The following is a 19,005-nucleotide window of genomic DNA, read 5'->3' as shown; positions in this document are numbered from 1 at the left end:
TTGCTAATCTATGTAGTTATAGCTTTCCTGGAGCAAAAGGAGAGGGGGAGAAAAAGGAACCTTACATTATAGGAAGTCAACATGCTGCCCCTATTTGTAATCTCCATAGTGCAATGCTGTGGTCAGAGAACATTTTTCTCACAGAAAATGGGTGAACTCTATAAAAATAAGGAAGATAGAGGAAAAAAATTGAGGAAAAAACACAGAGAGTGGGAGAGGGTATGAGAACAAACATGCATCATGCTCTTTGTGGTTGAACTTCCATGTTAACATAGATTCTGTTTGTTTGTTTAACACATGGATTCGGATCTTTCATAGACACAGACTCATCTTCCAACCAGTCAGAAACTTTAACACCTACTCTTCATTATCCAGTATTTATACCGCCAGATTGGACTTTCATATGGAAGCCTGGAGCAATGCTGGTACAGATGGCAAGATGACTCTCAAGAGATTGATGACTCTGAAGAAATACACAGTATTAAGTCAGAAGGTGCAAATGTTAACATTCCAGTGTAGAAAAGAAATATTCCTTGCATAGGCTTCCCAGGTTTGTTTTCTCATGCATTACAAAGAGAAAGAAAAAGCCCTCGACACACCTCGTAGCTGGCAAACGAATGATAAATTTACTTTAGTTTCTTTTGTATGTCAACTGTTCATGCCTCAGGTACTTAACCTTTACTTTAAAAACATGGTTCAGATCCTAGCCTTGAAGGTGGGTGGGAAGGGGGGGATGGTATTCCTGTAAATGTTTCATTTAACAAAGGCAGTACTATAAGAAGGTTCAGTGGTGAGACTCTGAATGGTATTTATTGTTTCAGATTTCAGGGCTCCCATACATCTGCTGCCTGTCAAAGGCAGATACCACATTCATAAAACAAGTGCCCTGTCTGAAGGAAAAAAAAAAAAAGGACTCTCTTCTCTCTAGCTCAGCCTCCAGGATTATGTGAGATGGGAGGCTGCAAGAAGTGAAAGTTCTAATTTGCTGCAAACATGATCAACAAGAAAATCTTTTATTATTATTAAAAAGAGTAGAAATTTTACTTTAAAAAAAAAATTGTGGGTTCAGATGCAGTAAAACATTTTAAGAACAATCCCTCTTCAGAAAAGCTCTTAAACATGTTCTTATGTGTCTCCATGTGCCTAAGAACTTATTTTGCTGAAGCAGAGATCTAAAGGAGAACCATTTCTATTTGCACTAACTAAGCAGCTCATTTTTACCAGGCCCATTACATGATTCCTGACTTTATTAGGTCTGGAATGTATATTTCACCCATGGTGAGAAACATGCTCATTCATTTCTTATGATATCATAGTCTTCTCCATGGTAATCTGGTGCTATGTGAGGAAAAACAATAGGAGAGAAAACTTTTCATGCCGAGATGAAGACGGATAAGGAATTATGTTCAGCCGGGTGGGAGAATATATAAGAGGAACAAAACCACAGAGCCCCTGATTCTGAGGATCTGATTTATTTAGTATCTGGCATTGGCCATAAAGTGTGGGCAATGAAAAGAGGAGCTGACCTCAATGCCTCCTTAGCAGCAATCAGAAATTCATTTCAGTGTGTGAGCATTTAATTAGCTTCACTGAGTTTACAAGACCTTCAGTCATTTTAAGATACTCGAGGCAACTATGCCACACATAAGATTACCCTGAATCTGGAATGCCAGCCACTTAGGAAGAATGTCTGGAGAGTTTTAATTGAAGGGGACTCCTTTGTTTTTATATCCATTTGATGTGCCATTACCATTTCCTCCACCACTAATTTACACCGAGGGACTCCACTACTCCAAACAATTGTTTTAATCAGTAAATCACAGAAAACCTTCAAGAAAGTTTAAGGTTGTTCTGCGTCTATGAAAAGTCAAATGGCACCATTAAATTTTTAGAGCTAATCTAATCGTTACACAGTGCAGCCACTGCACCACTTCAGGCATCTGGGGAGAGTCATCACCTTCCCCTTTTTTACAGAAGACCTGAAATATATCTGCTGCATGCATTTATTGCAGGCATACAATAAATATATATAGAGTGGGATTAACTAACAGGAGGCAATTACTAATTTTATTATGGCTTCATGAGGTCTGTATATCAAGCTCCTCTCCCTGGCAAGGATGAGGAATTGCTAAATACAGCTAATTTCTGGGTTGATCTTATTTATATACTGGATGCTAATCCCCTTCACATATCTCATGTGCTTCTTTCTTCTCAGAGATACTGTCCCTCAGTGACCTCCTCCCAGCATTTCATTAAATGCCTTCAGCCTCAGTAAATTACAGCACTTTAAAAACATTGAGTTTAGCATATAAAAAGAGAGAGAGAGAGAGTTTCTGTGCGCTGCCATGGGATAAGGTGCAGTGAAAATCCCATACAAGCTGAACTGTACTTCCTAATCAAATGGGTGTAACAGATGGCTGCTAGAGCAAGCCATCACAATGGAAATATCTGCAGTTCTCATGGTAACGGAATCTGCCAGGTCTGAGGGATTTGCTGTTTTCCAGGACATCTGAGCTGCAATCTCTTTCGAGCTGTCTAGCAGTCTCAGTCTCGCTCTCTCTCACTCTCTCAGCATGATGGAGATAGAGTTGAAAGGTGGGGCCTGATTTTGCATTCCAGCTGTGATTAAAGGCACGCACACACGCACACACACACACACACACACACACACACACACAGAGGCAGCGCGCGCAGAATCGATGGCGCTGCATATTCATCACGCTACCTAGAACCTCATTAACCACTCAGACAGAACAGCAAGGAAATTTTAATATTCCTCCCTTCTCTAGGCAAGGAAGGAAAGAAGGGTGGTGGGGGAGAGGGGAGGAGAGGGAGGAAGGTAGCATGTATGTGGGGAATTAAGATGCATGAGACATACCTTTTAATAAAGATATGGAGCAATGTTAAAAGTAGCAGTTGCTTCCACTTCATGGCAGTATGTCAATATGACTTAACATAGCAGAGTGAAACATCTGGCCTCAAAAACAAAAAAAAAAAAAAAGAAAAAAAGAAAATCATTATGTTGAATTTGCAAAACATAATATTGAATCTCTGGAAGAAGGAGAAGGAGAAGGAAAAAAAAATAGAGCAACTGTGTACCATAATACTGAGTAAAAGCATGTGACAGACCTCCTGGTTCTGTGTAATTAGAAAGGTGATCCTTCTCATAAGGTGTAGGATAGCATAAAGACAATGAGCTTTAATTATAAATCTAAAGAATTGGGTTTAAACCCACAGGGCTCTCTTAAAAGGTTCTTATATTTCTGCATGCAATTCAGAATCGTCAGCAGGAAGAAAATAATCATTCATGAGACTTTTATTAAAGTCTTTTCCTTCAAATCCCTATCAATTTAAAGAAATAAGAAGCATACTGCCTTCTTTGCTAGACTACCTGCTAGAAAGCACACAGAGGGTTGATTCACAGCTGCCTATTCTCTTGGGTATTTGAGCCTGAAGATCAGACAACATGTAAGAATTCAGCCGTGGCTCAAAATGGAAACAAAGAGGACCATTCTTAAAGCAATGTGAAATGAAAAACTACAGGCTGTAGACTGTAGACCTTAGCATGCTGATCCACCACATTGTCCTTGAGGGCACTAAAGTTAAATACATGTGACAGCCAAAGAGACAGGAAAAATGCTTTCCAGAATAAAATGACCTGATCTCCTTTTTTTTTTTTTCCTCATGATGTAGAATAAGCCAGGAAAAGCAAGCTCCTCATGTGCCCACTCAAGAACTGGGTGTTCTGAGGTGGTGTTGTCTACCTATTTGTGCATCACTGAAGAACATTTATATGTGATCTTTCCTTGAAGCCTGAAATGCTTTCGCCACAACGGCGCTCCTCCATGGTAATGACTTCTGCACAAGGAATTTAATCCTGATGCTGGCTTGGTTAGTTTCAAACAGGCATCTAGAATTCTGTTGCAACAGCACTGCACTACGCCTCCAGGGCCCTCCAAACCTGTCAGCTAGTTAGAAACGACTGCTGGAGCCAAGCAAAAAAACGGCTGCAACAACAGCAGGAAAATAGTGATAACTGCTTGCAGTCAGCACCAAAACACTTGGCAACAGGAGGGGCACAGAAGTCACCTCTGCTCACAGCAAGCAGTGGCTGGGGCTACCAGCAACTCCTCGCAGTTGCAACCAGGATTCTCAAAAAAGGCTTCTCATGCTGCTCAGTGTGAGACAGCAGCGCTCAAATCCACGTCTGCTTTCTGCCACCTTCGTGCAAACTAAATAGCACAATTACTCCTTCACCTGACTGGGAGAGGCAGACACCTCTGGAGTGAACTTGGGCTGGTTTTCAGAAGAATGGCACATTCAGCTGAGTGGGGAGAGGATTTCAGTTCCTTTCTTAGACTACAGCAGCCGTTCACAACAGGAATAAATGGTGCAGAGTTTTACCTTTTAGCAGCTCTGGGTGGGATGAGGGGGTAATGAAAGAACATGGAGAGGTAGTTCTGTTCATCATCCCATTACCTGAGGTGCTCTGTTTCCCCATAAAGTCAACACAGATTTCAATGCCATGGGCACACACCATTTTTAATGTTGCATTTGCACTGTGTAGATTTGCATTCAGCAAACTCAACCCTCAATGTAGATGGTTAAAAATTACTTTTACTCAGCTTGGAATACATCCAGGGTTAACACGGTGATTCTTGCAGCAACCATTCCAGCCTAAGCAATGACACAAGAATCCAAGAAAATCTTTTACACATTCTTACTTGATAAAGCAGCCCTTCAAGTAATTGACTGTTGAACATTGCGCTGCACTGCTGTTACTGTACTGCTAATATTTATTAAGAGATCAGAGTGTTCCTCACTGAACACTTTGTGGAAAGTTCTGACTCAGACTCGATCCATGTGCTGAGCAGTGTGATCAGTGGTGCTCCAAGCCACAGAGCCTCACACCAGTGGAATTCACCCATGCCTGGGGTCTGTTTGCTCTTCCTCAAACACCAGACTTCAGCACAGACAACAAAAAAAAGCTGCCTGCAAGGAACTCTCTTTTGTAGACACCATTTCCTTCCATTCAGGTGATAAGTCACTTTTGCCCTGTCTCCAAATGGTGCACCCATTAACCTGACCCTGCTCACCTTCCTTACTTATCCCCAAGCACTTTTCCTCCAGCAGAGCACTAGGTCTACTCTTTTCTCAAATTTGACATTTCTAGGAGATCAGGACAACCAGAAAGCCTCCTTGACTCCCTAAAAGTCTTTACCTCACTCAGAGCTCAGGCATCTGATCTTCAACATTAGCAAGCTGCCCAGAGTCCCCATACATCCTGTGGACCTTAACAAGGTGTCTGGTTTCCAGTATCACTCACACACCTCCCTAAAATGTTGTCCAGCTTGAGCCTTGGCACAGGCTTCCAGCTGGGAAAACTCCACCATATACCTCTGAGACCTCCTGGCTCCAACAGACCTCATGGTTTCCATTGCCAGGATCTGCAGTGATCCTTGCCAATCCCCAAGGTAGATCTGAGGACTGTATTTCAATTTCAGGGTGTGTTTATGTCACACTCCAAACAGCAGAAGCTCTGAGAAACTCTGAATTTCGTTCAGCCCCAGATGGCTCTTGGTCCCCAGCTGACTCCAGCCCAGACAGAAAAAAAATCATCAGCACTTAAAATTAGTGGGGTGGTGCAAGCTGGAATCATAAAACTCTGAAATAGACCCTCTTGCTATTTCAGTTCTAATTGCTCTCTTTGCTGCCTGGTTAGCAGACACTTTTCAATCAATTGCTGTGTTTGTGCTGACAACACCAGATCACAGGAGCTGCTCTTGTCATTTCAGTGACCTCCATCTCCAATTGTTCCTGCTGTTTCCAGCACCCACAGCCACGGAGCAGGGCAGGAACCTTCCCATGCCCACAGTCCAGGATTCCCAGCTGCTACAGGGAGCACACTGCCACTGCACATCAGCTGAGGGTCTGACCTGCACTGTTTACACGGGCATGCAGCCCTGTGATCTGACATTTTAACAACAACAGAAAAACACCTAAACATCCCCCTTTTAAAGCTCAGAGTTGATCCTTCCTGGCAATTTCACGCAGAGGTCCCAGAACTCAAATTCCTCAGCCCTGTGAGCCTTTCCCATCCCCTGCAGGGGCTTCACAGACTCCACATTCCAGAGGGTATCTGCTGCAGTCAGTCAGCTCCTGCAGCCCCCTGCGTGCTGCCAGCACCTGCTAACAGAGGGGACAACAGAGGGGACAACCCCAAGCCCACCCCTTCACACAGAGTCTTCCCTTATTCTTCAGAACACTGCTGCGTGCAGGATGCTCCATTACAGGATGCTCCTATAAATACACCACACTTTCAGATGGAGGAAGCAAGCCTGCTCTAGTAAACATTTTAGCAATGAAGTGGCACGGAGTCTTTAATGCTTGCCATTTTTCAACACAAGGAGCACTCCATCAGAAGGTGCTCTACACTCTAGGGGGAAAAATGTGCATTCTAACAATAACAGGACAGACAGTGGCCAGCACCTTATCAGTATTAATTTTCCTTGAAAACGTGTGTGGCTCTTCCTCCACTCCACCACCTAATGTCCAGAAGCCCTTGATTTAATAAGAAAGTTCATAAAGTCAAGTTACAGGCACCATGAGAGGGAAGCCGGGTGAAGCAGAATTGGCAAATAAACAAATTATTAAAAAAAATAATAATAATCATGTCTATCTACTAGGATTTTTTTTTTGCCTTTTTTTTTGTCTTTTTTTTTTTTTTTTGTTAAGAGCTTTCCTCAGTATGTTCAGCCCTGTGGTGGTGCAGGTTTGTGAGGATGGAAGAAAGCAGAGACTGAGGGTGTGCAAGCCCCAGAGATGGCTCTGCTGAAACTCACCAAGCTGTTTTATGGGGGCAGCACTGATTACTGAGCACAGTAATGCTGTCAGGACTTAACCAGGGCTGCCTACAGCAGGGCCAAAGAGAGGGATCGTATGTTACAGCATGCCTGAGGTCCAGACAGAAGGGCTCCATGGCAACATGCAGGGATCTCTCATTCTTCACGTGCAGCTCCTGGCATTGATGTGCTCTCTATACCATGAGGTAGGGAGGATCTCAGCTCCTCTTTCTCACCAAGCTGCAGCTCTTTCCTCAGCCTTATCCATCCTCATGAGTTGGGGGGTAGCATGGCTTAGCAAAATGCCTTATGAGATGAAAGGAACTCCAGAGGATGGTTTCTGCAGGACCTTGAAAGATTTATTTTCTGTGGCAAGTGACCAGTAACCCCCAGCCTGCAATGTGTGAATGCTTGCTGAAAGATTTAACTTTATGCATGTAATGATTTTGCAAAATCAGATATTTCACAGTCATGTGCACACACAGACACACAAAAGAAAAACTCCTGGTCCCATCCCACACATCTTCTCTTTCAAACCATGTTTGAAAACTGTTTGCAATGACTGGAACAAAGATCATACCATATTTCCTTTAGATAATGGAAGAGAAGAACAAAAATCAGGATGGTGGCAAGTGCAATATTTCATTCTTTCCCTTGCATACTCAGCAGACTTTGTAATCAAGCTTCCTCACTTGAAGACACCCTTCCTGCAAGCATGGAAATGGGCAGAGCCTGCTTCTCAGATTTGCGAAATGTCCTCCTGTCAAAACTGTTTTGAAAGAGCCAGGCAGACTGTCACCTGCCCACAGGATGGGAGATGTGCTCTGCTGCTTTCCTGCAGAGGTGACCTCGGACCTCTCACTTCCAAAGCTTTATCTGTCTTGATCATTGGGATGCTAAGCTTGTAGGAGGAACAGAGAAGCAATTTTACTGTATGTAAAGAATACAGCACAATGACACCCTCTCAGGTGAGGTAATGTGTCCTTATAAATACTTTTTTTTTTTAATGTAAAGCCTGAAACATCTGCAGAGACATCAAAAGGGGAATGAGCATCCTGCATAGGAACACAATGCAGTTGACAACGAGCTGATCTAAGATTACTTGAAGCTCTCTTGCAAATTCTTCCTCCCACCTCCCACCTGTAATGTCACTTGGTCAAACCCTGAACAAAGAGGAACAACACAAAAAATGTGGCTCAAAGGGAGCATGCAAAGCACAGGCCCTGGAGGCAGCACCCAGAGGAGAGGCAGAAAAGAGCCATTTCTAGCAGGAAGTGTACAGAACTCACAGCATTATCAGAACTGTACTTTTGCCTTTCAAATCTAAGGAACAAACAACACCAAGTGGGCACACTAAAAGACATATCACTTTTTTTTTTTTTTTGCCTTGGTATATTTCATGCAATAAATAAACCTTCATATTTCACCATTTGGCAAGGTGACAGGCTCTAAAATGGAGCAGGAAAGATAATTGATATTTACAGGAGAAGAAGATGCAGTTAAAAACAGGCCAACACTACTCTATTAAGAAGAGGTTTCCACTGAAAAAAGATTATTAACCAGATCTCTAAGCTGACACCTGAAATCAAATCACCTTTAATGGATAATGTGAACATTATTAGTGTGAGAGGGAAAGCCATTGCAGACTTTGGGCTCTGGATTATGGAAAAAACAAGATTTGCTTCTGACCTCACTTTTTGTCAGTTTGAAACAACAAAGAGATCGTGGTTTACTCTTGGTAAGCTGAACTTTCCACAACAGCAAGGTTTTTTTCCATGTACCTAAATATTCTTCTGCTCTGAACTGGAAGAGGATGCTGGATTGTTTAGAAAGAAGCTTCCTCCAGGTCTTGGTTCCTGTTGTGCTTAGCTCTTTTCCAGAGGTCTTAACATACATACACCCCACACAGGGACAAGAAAAGGAAAACATTTTTCACCTGAAAAAGAGGGTTTGGAGGAACAAAACTGTCTGGAATAAAAGCTGAGAATCCACACTGCAGAGCAGTTTGCTTGCACTTCTAGTGCAACTGATCAGGCATGCTGAAGTATTTACATTTCCCATCTGAATAGCAGTCCACATTGTTGTAGCTCACAGGAGGGTTTTTGGCTTCTGCCAGTCTAAATAGAATGATTCAAAACTGAATCATTTCCTGCAATTTTATTTCATAGCTGAATGCACACCATAGCAAGATAAGCCCACAAACACATGGAGCTACCTCCAGAAAACCATCCAACCCTCTGGGCTGCTTCTAGTGGAAGCCCTAAATGACTGAAGTAGGCTCTGCTATTATTATGGCACAGAAAATCTCCTGCAGGAGAATATTTGTATGATTATTCTCCAGAAATCCTCCTGCAGGAGATGGTCAATGGCCAGCAGCAACCGAGACAGCGCAGCACTCATGCGGCAGCTGGATTTTCCACCGGTTGCCAGAGAAGAAAGGGATGCTTCCCCAGCTCCATCCCTCAGCTCTTTTAACTGAGAATCAATATCACAGAGACAGGGGGGAGAGAGACAAACAACCAGCAGAAGGAAAGGCAACTGCAGCCTGCCACATTCGAGGGGAAGGGAGATAAAAGCCTGAAATCTAATATGCCCAGTCACCTGGAATGAGTGTCTCCTGGAAAGGGCAAGCCTGCTCAACATCCTCGGCCAAACCTTCCCCCCTGCTCTGCTTCCAGAACTGAAGCACCAGGATCTGGAAAGCTTCAGCCTTATTAGGCTCATTAAAAGCTAACTAGCACTCAGAGCTCACATGGAGATGAGGTGTCAGCAGAAGCAAGACCCTGTGAAATTCGTGTGTAACCCACATTGCTGCAGAGCAGTCTCCATGCTCCAGCTGACACTTACTGTCTTCTTAGGAGCAGATCGGTGCTGTCTTAGCCCTTGCAGGAGCCAGAAAGCAGTTTTTGGGGTGCTGAAAGCTCTTCTGAGGAAGCAACCACTGAAAAACACCTCAGCAGCAGCGAGCTCTGCCAGAAGACTGAAGTTTCAGACCAGTGTAATGTGCCTTTAAAAAGTACCATGTCTACACTACTGTATTGCTTACTTTCTGAAGCTAAGCCAGAGGGATGTACATAGTAAGATCTTTGTCTCATTTCAGGGAGGATACAGGATAAAGATTCTGTGCCAGTAATCTTCCCTGGATTAATGGTTTCTCTTTTATCTGCTGTATTTCTGCTCAGATGTCTTTGCTCTGAATGAGTCAGTGGAATGCAAATGATGGGTACAGTCGGTCTGAAAATATTTAAATCTAGCTTTCCACTGCACTGCAGGTTTGTGAGAAAAAAAAATACTCACATATAAATATACATGCCGAATAAAGGGCAGATGAAAATTACAGATATATCAATAATGAAAAAAGCCCCCAGTGGTGGGTCAAATTGACAAAAGATTCATTTTTCTCCTTCTCCTTATTTTCTTTTTTTTTTCAAAAATACCAGTATTTAGTTGCTTGCTATGAATGGGTGAGTAAAATCTGCAACACTCCTTTCCTAAGCCTCAGACACCAGACAAAAACGTATCTATGGGAATAGGAACCTGATTTTATTCAGGCTGCTAAATGCCCAATCTTTATTATCCCAAAAACTATCTTCCTAAAGATAGCACTCTTAATAATGACAAAGGATAAACCAGACAGCACAGACATGATTTCTCTGGATTTTCTCCCTTTCCTTCTTCTATGACAGATTTCAGGTTCTTTCATTCTGCTGGGATATGGTTCCTGTCTTCTTCTGCTTAGGGCATGAGTTTCTCCTCTAGCCAGTGATTGCATCCCATAAGCAGCCAGGGTAGGGGGGTTTTAGAGCTGCAGCTCTGTTTGGGAAGCCAGGAGAGAAATCATGGGGCTTTGTCACAGGTTTCAGCAGGAACTGCCCTCAAAGGGTGGCTGCCCACAGAGTTTTCACAGCCTAAAGGCAGCCCAGAGGGTCTCCAAAAGCTCTTGTGTGCTGCAGGAAGGAGGAAATGGAAGGGGATGACTGGATCATTTCCTGGGCTTTTCCAAATTCTGAGGGAGTAGGCTCCAACACAAAATACTCATCCCATAAGGGACCAGTCCTGGGGTGAGCAGCAGCTTTCTGGTCAAGGGTGCTGCAAAGAGCAAACTCTGCAGCAAGAAAGAAAACACCAATATTAACCTGGTGGCTACTGTGCCTAACAGTTGTGCAATCAGAATAATTTGCAAGAGAGCATTAAGCCCTCTAGCCCATCATAAAAGCAAAGAAATTGTCCTTCTGAAAAGCTGCCTATAAATCCAGCTGCAACAAAACAAACGAAAGAAAGACTCATATTGTCAACCCAATCCATGTGGGACTTGAGAATTAGTTAGCAGGAGGAATCTTCCTTTTACAAAAAAAAAAAAAAGGTATTTTTTATTTTGATGGCTTTTAAATAAACCACCTTTTCTTCTACATTTTCCTTAAAAATAGTTTTAAAGCATTTTATGTTGAATTTATATGAAGCTTGAATTTTAAAATCTAATTTAATAAAATCTCTTTTAGCCATGGATTGGTTTTCAAGATGGGAAATTAACTAGGCTGTGTGCTGGTTTTCATTGAAATAATACAGAGAATTTCATTTAGAATGGACAGCAGTTTCCAAAACACATCTTTTTAAATGACAATCTACTGACAAAAATTAACCTTTCAGATTAAATATCAAGATCCATAAAATAAGCCATTAATTTCTGAGATTTTAATAGTCCTTCTGTTCTGAGCTTTCAGAGCTGGCTAGTCTGTTTTCATGTCTGCTGGTGCACAATTGAACCCAACAAGATCTGCAGCACCACAGGGCCAAAATCTGGGTGTGAGGAGCAGGTCTGGCATGGTTCACTTCTCACATGAACGCTCAGAAAACTCTTCCAAAGAAATGTGAAACTTCCCTGTGCTCTGTTGTGTTGTGACTGATGGTTACCTAGTGATGCCCAGAACTTCTTCCAGGCCTACATGAATGACTGATGACTCAGGTACTTCTGGTAACTTCCAAAATTTCCACAAACATTCATGTGAGCCTCAGGACCAGGACAGCTGGAGAGGTCAAAACCTCCCTTTTGCATCAGGAACCTGCCTTGCTGTGGACCAACATTAGCTGCTGTGCAGAATCAATTCTTGAAAGAAAGGAGTCTCTGTGGCCACTTTTACACTGAGGACAAGCTAATAATGATGGCCTTCCTCCACGGGCTGGCTGGGTCATTGTGCAAGACTGATGCCACCAGCTTTGCTGAGAAAGCTGACAATAAGCAGGGGTGTGACAGCGGTCACAGGGGTCCAAGGATGAGGGAAGAGACAAGGATCTGACTCCATGTTTCAGAAAGATTGATTTATTATTTTATGATATATATTGCATTAAAACTGTACTACAAGAATAGAAGAAAGGATTTCATCAGAAGGCTTGAAATGAAAGGATTGGAATGATAATATAATCTTGTCACTGACCAGAGAGTCTGAGCCAGCTGACTGTGATTGGCCATTAATTAGAAACAACCACATGAGACCAATCACAGATGCACCTGTTGCATTCCACAGCAGCAGATAACCATTGTTTGCATTTTGTTCCTGAGACTTCTCAGCTTCTCAGGAGGAAAAATCCTAAGGAAATAGGATTTTTCATAAAATGTGTCTGTGACACAGGGGGGCTCAAGATCTTCCTGTAATTAAACCAGGCTAATGAGTTAGACCCTGCTACCATGAAACATCCAAATGTTTCGGACAGCAACCTCCACAAATTCACTGCTCTCACAGTGGACAGCTGGGCAAGACTCTGCCATGTGGACAGGGAGCTCACAGTCTGGTGTCAGGCTCATACCCCATCTGGATTTTACCTGCCTTTTACAGTTTCCTGAAAACAAAGCAAGATTCACTTCAGCCCACAAGGCTCCTGACACCCATGTGCACCTGCTTCATCCACAGGCAAGAAAATGAGGTGTTTCTTGGTAAATTTGCCACCAGATTCCTATGCAAGTCTGCTGCTTCCCCACACTGGTGGCCAGGCTTCCACTGTCAGCAGCTGAACTGCGATCTCCATCTTGAGATTGACTGAGTGTTTACAGCGCTGCAGAAACGCACAGCAGAAATGCAATGATTATTCTTATCTCATTGGAAAGACTGCACACATTTCCCTGCTTGAGATCATCTTCTCTGGGGACCCATTTAAAACGAAACCACTGCGTTTCTGAAAACACGTCTTGGGCATGAGATCTGTGTGTTTTCCTGCCTCAGCCATAATAAAATGCAAAAAAAAAAAAAAAATTGAATCAAAGTGTGCTCCTAAAAACTATATCCTTCTCCTGCATGCTTCCCTCTCTTCTCTACACAAATACAAGCCCTGGAAGGTGAAAGATTTCAAACTCATTATTCAGCATGAAACAGTATTTAGAAGCATGGTGCATAACACAGCTACTCTACAAATATGTCCAAACAAACATAAAATTAGTCTTTCATGGCTCGGAGAGCACATTTTTTTAGCCCAGTCTTTAACTTAATAATTTCTTTACAGGAGAAAGCAGCCCATATGCCATCAGGTAGCTCCTAGATTCCTAGGTCAAGCAAAGTGAGGAAATGAATAGGTCCATTCATGCTTCAGACAGGATAATTCTGGCAAAGCTGGTGCTGACAGTGTTAAAGAGCAGTGATGGAGGAGCCTGGCCTTGTCATTCTAATTGTGACCATGAGTGACAAAAAATGCCTTCCCCTTGCCAGTGGAGACCAATCTTTCAGGTTTGTAGAATCCAAACCGTGCTCAATGTTGTCATCTGGCATTCAAGGAGCAGAAAATTCACCCACTCTTTGCCTGCTTTGTCTGAACCTTCCCTGGCTCTGGCACAGCAAAACACAGGAAGGGCTGGACATTTTGGGGCTGTACAGGGAGAAGAAGGGTGGTACCAGAGTGTGAAACCAGCCCTGTGCTCTGGTCTCTGGCACAGAGCTCCCCTGAGCTCCAAATGCTGTGATTCCCCAGCTGTGATGGGGAGCAGAGCCTGCCTGGGTGAGAGGGGTCACTTTGGAAAAGGTCATTTGGTGCGTGCCCATCTCCTCCTTGTTCCACAGAGGAGATGGATCCTCTGGATCTGGGAGGAATGGCCAGGTAACAGTGCAGGAGCAAAAAGAATAAAACAGTTGTCATAAAGAACCAGGAGAGCTGTCATGGACTGAACCCCATTCCTGGTAACAGCAAAATCTCCCTCCCTCATCCCTTGCTTCAAATCATGCTAAGTATCAAAGAAGCATTTTTCTCGCCCAAAACAGAATACAATTTTCCTTAGAAAGGCTCTAAATCCGATGAATTAAACATCATCTCTTGCAACAACAAAGGGAAATTAGTATCCCCTCTTACTTTCTTCTTCAGCAGGGCAAGGTAGGGACTTCACCCCAGACAGACAATTCAAATAGCTCCCATAGGCATTTCCTACACCACTCCTTCAGAGGGACCATATTAAAAATAAACTAATGCTGTAGGCAGCTTCGGAAAATGACTTCAATGGTATTTATTGCTTTGATAGGGTCAGTGCACAGTATGTGCATGTTGCCTTTTAAACATATGTTTCAGGCAAAGAATCAAAGCTAATTTCAGTGTGTGAAAAGCAAGCAGATTTCATTACTGATTGTGACTTTAACATCAAAATGATAAGGATGCTGGATGTAGGTTCTCAAAACTGAATGTCCAAATGGGAATTTATGATGTAGAACTTCAGCTTTATCAACCATGGGCTTCAATATAGAAAGAAGAAAGAAATTCTCTGCTACCAGGAATCTCACAGTTAACCCATGAGCCAGCTGACTGTTTTCCCACTCTCTAATTCTCCCTGCAGCTATTTCCTATCTGTAACATGTTAAAGCAAGAATGGCCATTGGCACTAACCACTTCTGGCATCCAAGTGGTGGATATGAAAGAGATCTGATTTTTTTCTTTTTTTTTTACACCACCACAATGCAGCCTCACTTTGACTCTTTGCAGAAGTGTCAGCAGAATTCATAACAAACCCAATACAATCTTATGGAAAGAAAAATAAAAGGCCTGCTAATAAATTTAATATTTTTTTTCTTTTTTTTTTAATGAGGATTCCTCGCGCATTATTGCACCAGATCTCGTTCCCAGCTTCAGGCAACCATGTGTAATAACCCTTCACAAATGCTCCCAGGAAAAAGGTGAACCCATAGAATTATTAAAAGGCTTCAGCACCAACAAGTGAATGAATGAGGACTTTTCACAATGTTTGCCACAAGGTCAGATTCAGGATTCACTAAAGGTAAACACCAGAAGGTTCAAACACTGTAGCCTAAAGGTAGATATCTAACTCAGATTTAGATAGCTAAAGTAGCCACATTTTCCACAAGATATATTGAACACCTCTTTAGCTATGAAAGCAAACATAGCTAAGTCACCATTGAGGAAGAAAAAACCACTTGGATATCCATAAAAGACCTTAAATATTTATGTTAACATGTATAAAAATGCATGTACACATTCAATTAGTATCTGTACATATGCAAGTGTGTAGAAATACTTCTGCACACTCCAGAGAGCCTCATTTGCACAGTGGGAAAGCACCCACAACTTCACTTGGAGTCAAAGAAAAAGTGCAGGATTATGAAAAATAATCAACCCTTTTTTTATTTTTAATGCCCCTGCCTACAATTACAGTCGTGCACTCACGGCTCTGAAAGGCTTTGTCCAGGTCTGTTTAACAGCACCACACTCCCCTAGGTTCAAATGACACCTTTGAAACAACCAGAGCAGTAAATCACACCTCTTTATTATCATCTCAACAAGAATGATAACAACCTGCTCGGCTTGGTGAAATACCCATGGGAATTTCACCCAATTACGTGGGGATAACGTATCTTTCATGACTTTAGCTGTCTACCATTCCCATTGTGTGCTTGGTAGCCAGCCACAAAGGACACAATCCACTGAAGCAAAATGTATAGACAAGGGGTTAGCCATTTCAAGAGTGGAGAAAAGGAGGTAGAAATCGAAGGAAGAAAGAGGAGGATGACACAGAGCAACTGCTCAGCTTAGTAGCACAGCTGCTTAAACAACTGAATAGCAATCAATGGGTTAGCATTCAATCCAAGTTTAGATCACATTGAAATCTATTAGAATACTGCATATAATGAATGACTCTTACTTATTTGGTATTCTATCTTGGAATTAATCAGCTCAGTTGTTATGCAGGGGGAAAAAATTAAAAGAAGAAAAAAAAACAAAAAAAAGCCAGCGAGTAGACAGGCCCAAACCCCAAGAAAAACAGCCACCTTGATTTCCCTGGTGGTTAACAGCCTGACAGGGCTCAACAACACAGGCTGAAGTTGAACAGTGTGAGAAGCAGTGCAAGGTGAAGGTTTTCTGGCTGTTGGGGCAGCAGCCTGGTTTGTGTGAGCACAACTTGCCCCATCCCCTCCCTTCCAGGCTCTCACAGTGCTCGTGGGGTTGTACCATCTGCTGGAGCACAACCCAGAGGTAGCTTTAAAGTGATGATAGCTCTGGGAAATGATAATCACTGGGTCATAGAAAGCTGTACTGCAGTGTATAAATAAGATAACAGAAAGTGCTGAGCAGGGCATGTTTGCATTATGAAATGTATTTTCCTTTTTCCTGTATAAAACCTGTCTTGAAAGCGTGGGGAATGCAGCAGGATTGAAAACCAGAAGGAAAAGCAACACAGCCCCAGAAGCTGCACAAAGGAGGAGGGGGATGGAGGAATGGTAAGCTGTAGTATTATTGACTGAGGAATGATAAAAGAGGAAGGAATTCAACAGTTACATCTATTTTGCTTGGTGCAATGGCATGAGATCAAAGGCTTACGTTCACATTAGCCCAGAATAATGCATACTCCATAAATGATGCAAAGCTAGGCCACATTCCCAAGATGTGACAATGCCTCAAGATGCCCCTTTGCTAAGTTCAGGTCAAGGCAACAGGCTCCTGCTTGTGAAATCCTTTTTCAAAGCACACAGACATACTTAAACCACTGGGCATGGAGATCAACAACATCCAGGACAGGCAGGATGTCCTCCACTGTCTTCTACTTTTCCACAGATGGCTTTGCAAATTCATTCAATTGTCTTTCATTTGCAGGGGTTTGTTCCCAATTGCTGTTGATATTTCAGAAGATCCAAACTGTCCACCCAAGAACAGAGAAGCTCGGGCTCAGAAATTGTGCTTTGTTTGATTTGCAAAGCAGGTATCAGAGCAAAGAAAGCATCAGGAGATAGCTCAAATCCTAGAGATGTGTCTCAGTCCCACCTCAGCACTGGTAACCTCTGTGACCTTGATCAGCTCACCTGGGACAGCCCTTTTAATGGCTGCAGAGCCAGAACAATGTCAAATGGCTCCTGAAAGCCCCAGTTTTTTGGTTTTTTTTTTTTTTTTTTCCCTGAGGCACGTTTGTCAAAAGCCACTTAAAGATTCAGATCAGCGCTGGTTGCACCTTGATTCCTGAGGGGGACCCAGCCATTGTGGATACCTTAAACAAAAACACCACCAGGACACATCCACATCATAAATTCCTGTAAGAAACCCCGATCTCTGGGAGCCTATACACCACCATCAGCTAAATGGAGATGAATAATTATTTTTCCCTCACCTTTCACGGTTTGGTTGGTGCAGGGAAGCGTTGCCATACCAACAGCGATCCAGCCTGGCCGTAGGACAGGGCTGGAAGTGTGGAGGTGCAGGCATCCCAGGCCGAGAAGAAAACCCTCCTTCCCTTCCCTCCCTCCTTCCTCCCCTCCCTCCCTCCCTCCTCTCCCTGGAAGAGAAGCAGTTTCTCTTTGTGAGAGAGCACAAAGGGGGAAGAAAGAAAAGGAATTGTCCATCAAGCTCAGCAGAGCCTCGGGGGCTTTCAGCAGAGGATGCCACAGCCTGTGAGGAGAGCACGGCGCACTGAAGGCTGATTTTAAAAGGACAGCTCAACCCCAGCTAGCCTGAACTGCCTCCAGCAGTGCTCAGCCTGTGAAGAACATGTGGCCCTGGAAGAGTCGCTGACATCTCCCCGTGTTTTGCTGTCCACGGACTCGCTGACATCTCCCCGTGTTTTGCTGTCCACACACCAGCACTGCTCCCCTCACTCACCAGGCCCTGATGTTTGTGGAGTGCCCAGAAATGCAGCCAGAGCATTTTTGGGGGCTCACACCAGTCACCTGCTGGGTCTTCTGGGTCCCTCCTCACCTGCCAAAAACATCAGTAAACGTTACTTCAGGGAAAATCTGTCAGATACATTCATTGCCTGCCAGAGGCTGTAAATCCTGCAGGCCCAAACAGGGGTTCTAGCCAGTGCTGGAGGGAAATAAACCATGCATGGAGTGCCAGAGCTGTGTCCCATTCCAGACACCCTTCTTGAGACAATGGAACCAAAGAGGGACTGTCAACAAGTACACAGAGCAAGGTGGTTATGAGAGAAGAGTGGAAAGCAAATGAGAGAGAGCCACAGAAACGACTCAGGGCAGACACAATAAAGCTGTGTTTATCTTTATATACACATATATATGTGTGTGTGTTTGTGTGTGTACAATAATTAATGGTGCATAAAAAATAAAAGACACCTTTTTTCAAATGTAAGAGGTGAATGAGTGAAAAAAAAAATAGAGCAATTCAAAAATTCAAAACAACACAGCCATAACATCCTCCAGATCACACAACCCCACTGAGCCTGCACTCAAAACCAGACCCAAAGACCTTGAATATCTAGAGGTGCAATTATCCAATAAAAGTAAACAAGCCTCTGGGAAGTGCAAAACTCCTTGGACTGCAGGAGAACAGTAAAACATCCATTCTTCAGAGAGAATGACAGATCACCTGTGAAAGGAGGAATCTTCAAGTGCAGGCTGAAACTTCTGAGTCAAGAGGTGTTCACATGCATTTTCCATAAGAAAGACCAGGTCTTTAAGGGATTGAGCCTGTGTTGGCCTTTGCAGACAGAGGTTCCAAACCAAGGCAACACTAAAGTGAGGAGGAAAATGGAGCTGGGTGATATCAGGACCATTGCTGCAGTTTAAGGTTCTGCTCTCCACCCTCAGCTCTCAGCCCTTTTTCTTCAGCTCCCTGTGACCTATGTCTGCCTTTCACACACCTGGCAAACCTCCCATTTTCTCTGGTTATTGATCTACAAGATATATTTCTGCATCTTCCCTCTCCTGGGCCTCACATCCTTTGGTGTCCTGATCTT

General features: G+C 43.2%; 1 long non-coding RNA gene across 1 annotated transcript in view; it reads right to left on the bottom strand.

Moving 5' to 3' along the window:
- LOC113459803 (uncharacterized) overlaps nt 1–17,639 on the bottom strand; it is a 58,775-nt gene extending 41,136 nt beyond the window's left edge. The window contains exons 1-3 of the long non-coding RNA XR_003381352.2: nt 17,425–17,639; nt 2,879–2,977; nt 362–463 (exon numbers count right to left, since the gene is read on the bottom strand). This is a non-coding gene — a long non-coding RNA (uncharacterized LOC113459803). The remainder of the gene's footprint in view (nt 1–361; nt 464–2,878; nt 2,978–17,424) is intronic.
- Nucleotides 17,640–19,005: the final 1,366 nt, after the last annotated feature.

This window comes from Zonotrichia albicollis, chromosome Z, assembly GCF_047830755.1.
Source record: "Zonotrichia albicollis isolate bZonAlb1 chromosome Z, bZonAlb1.hap1, whole genome shotgun sequence".
NCBI lineage: Eukaryota > Metazoa > Chordata > Aves > Passeriformes > Passerellidae > Zonotrichia > Zonotrichia albicollis.
This window is presented reverse-complemented; position numbering and strand designations above follow the sequence as displayed.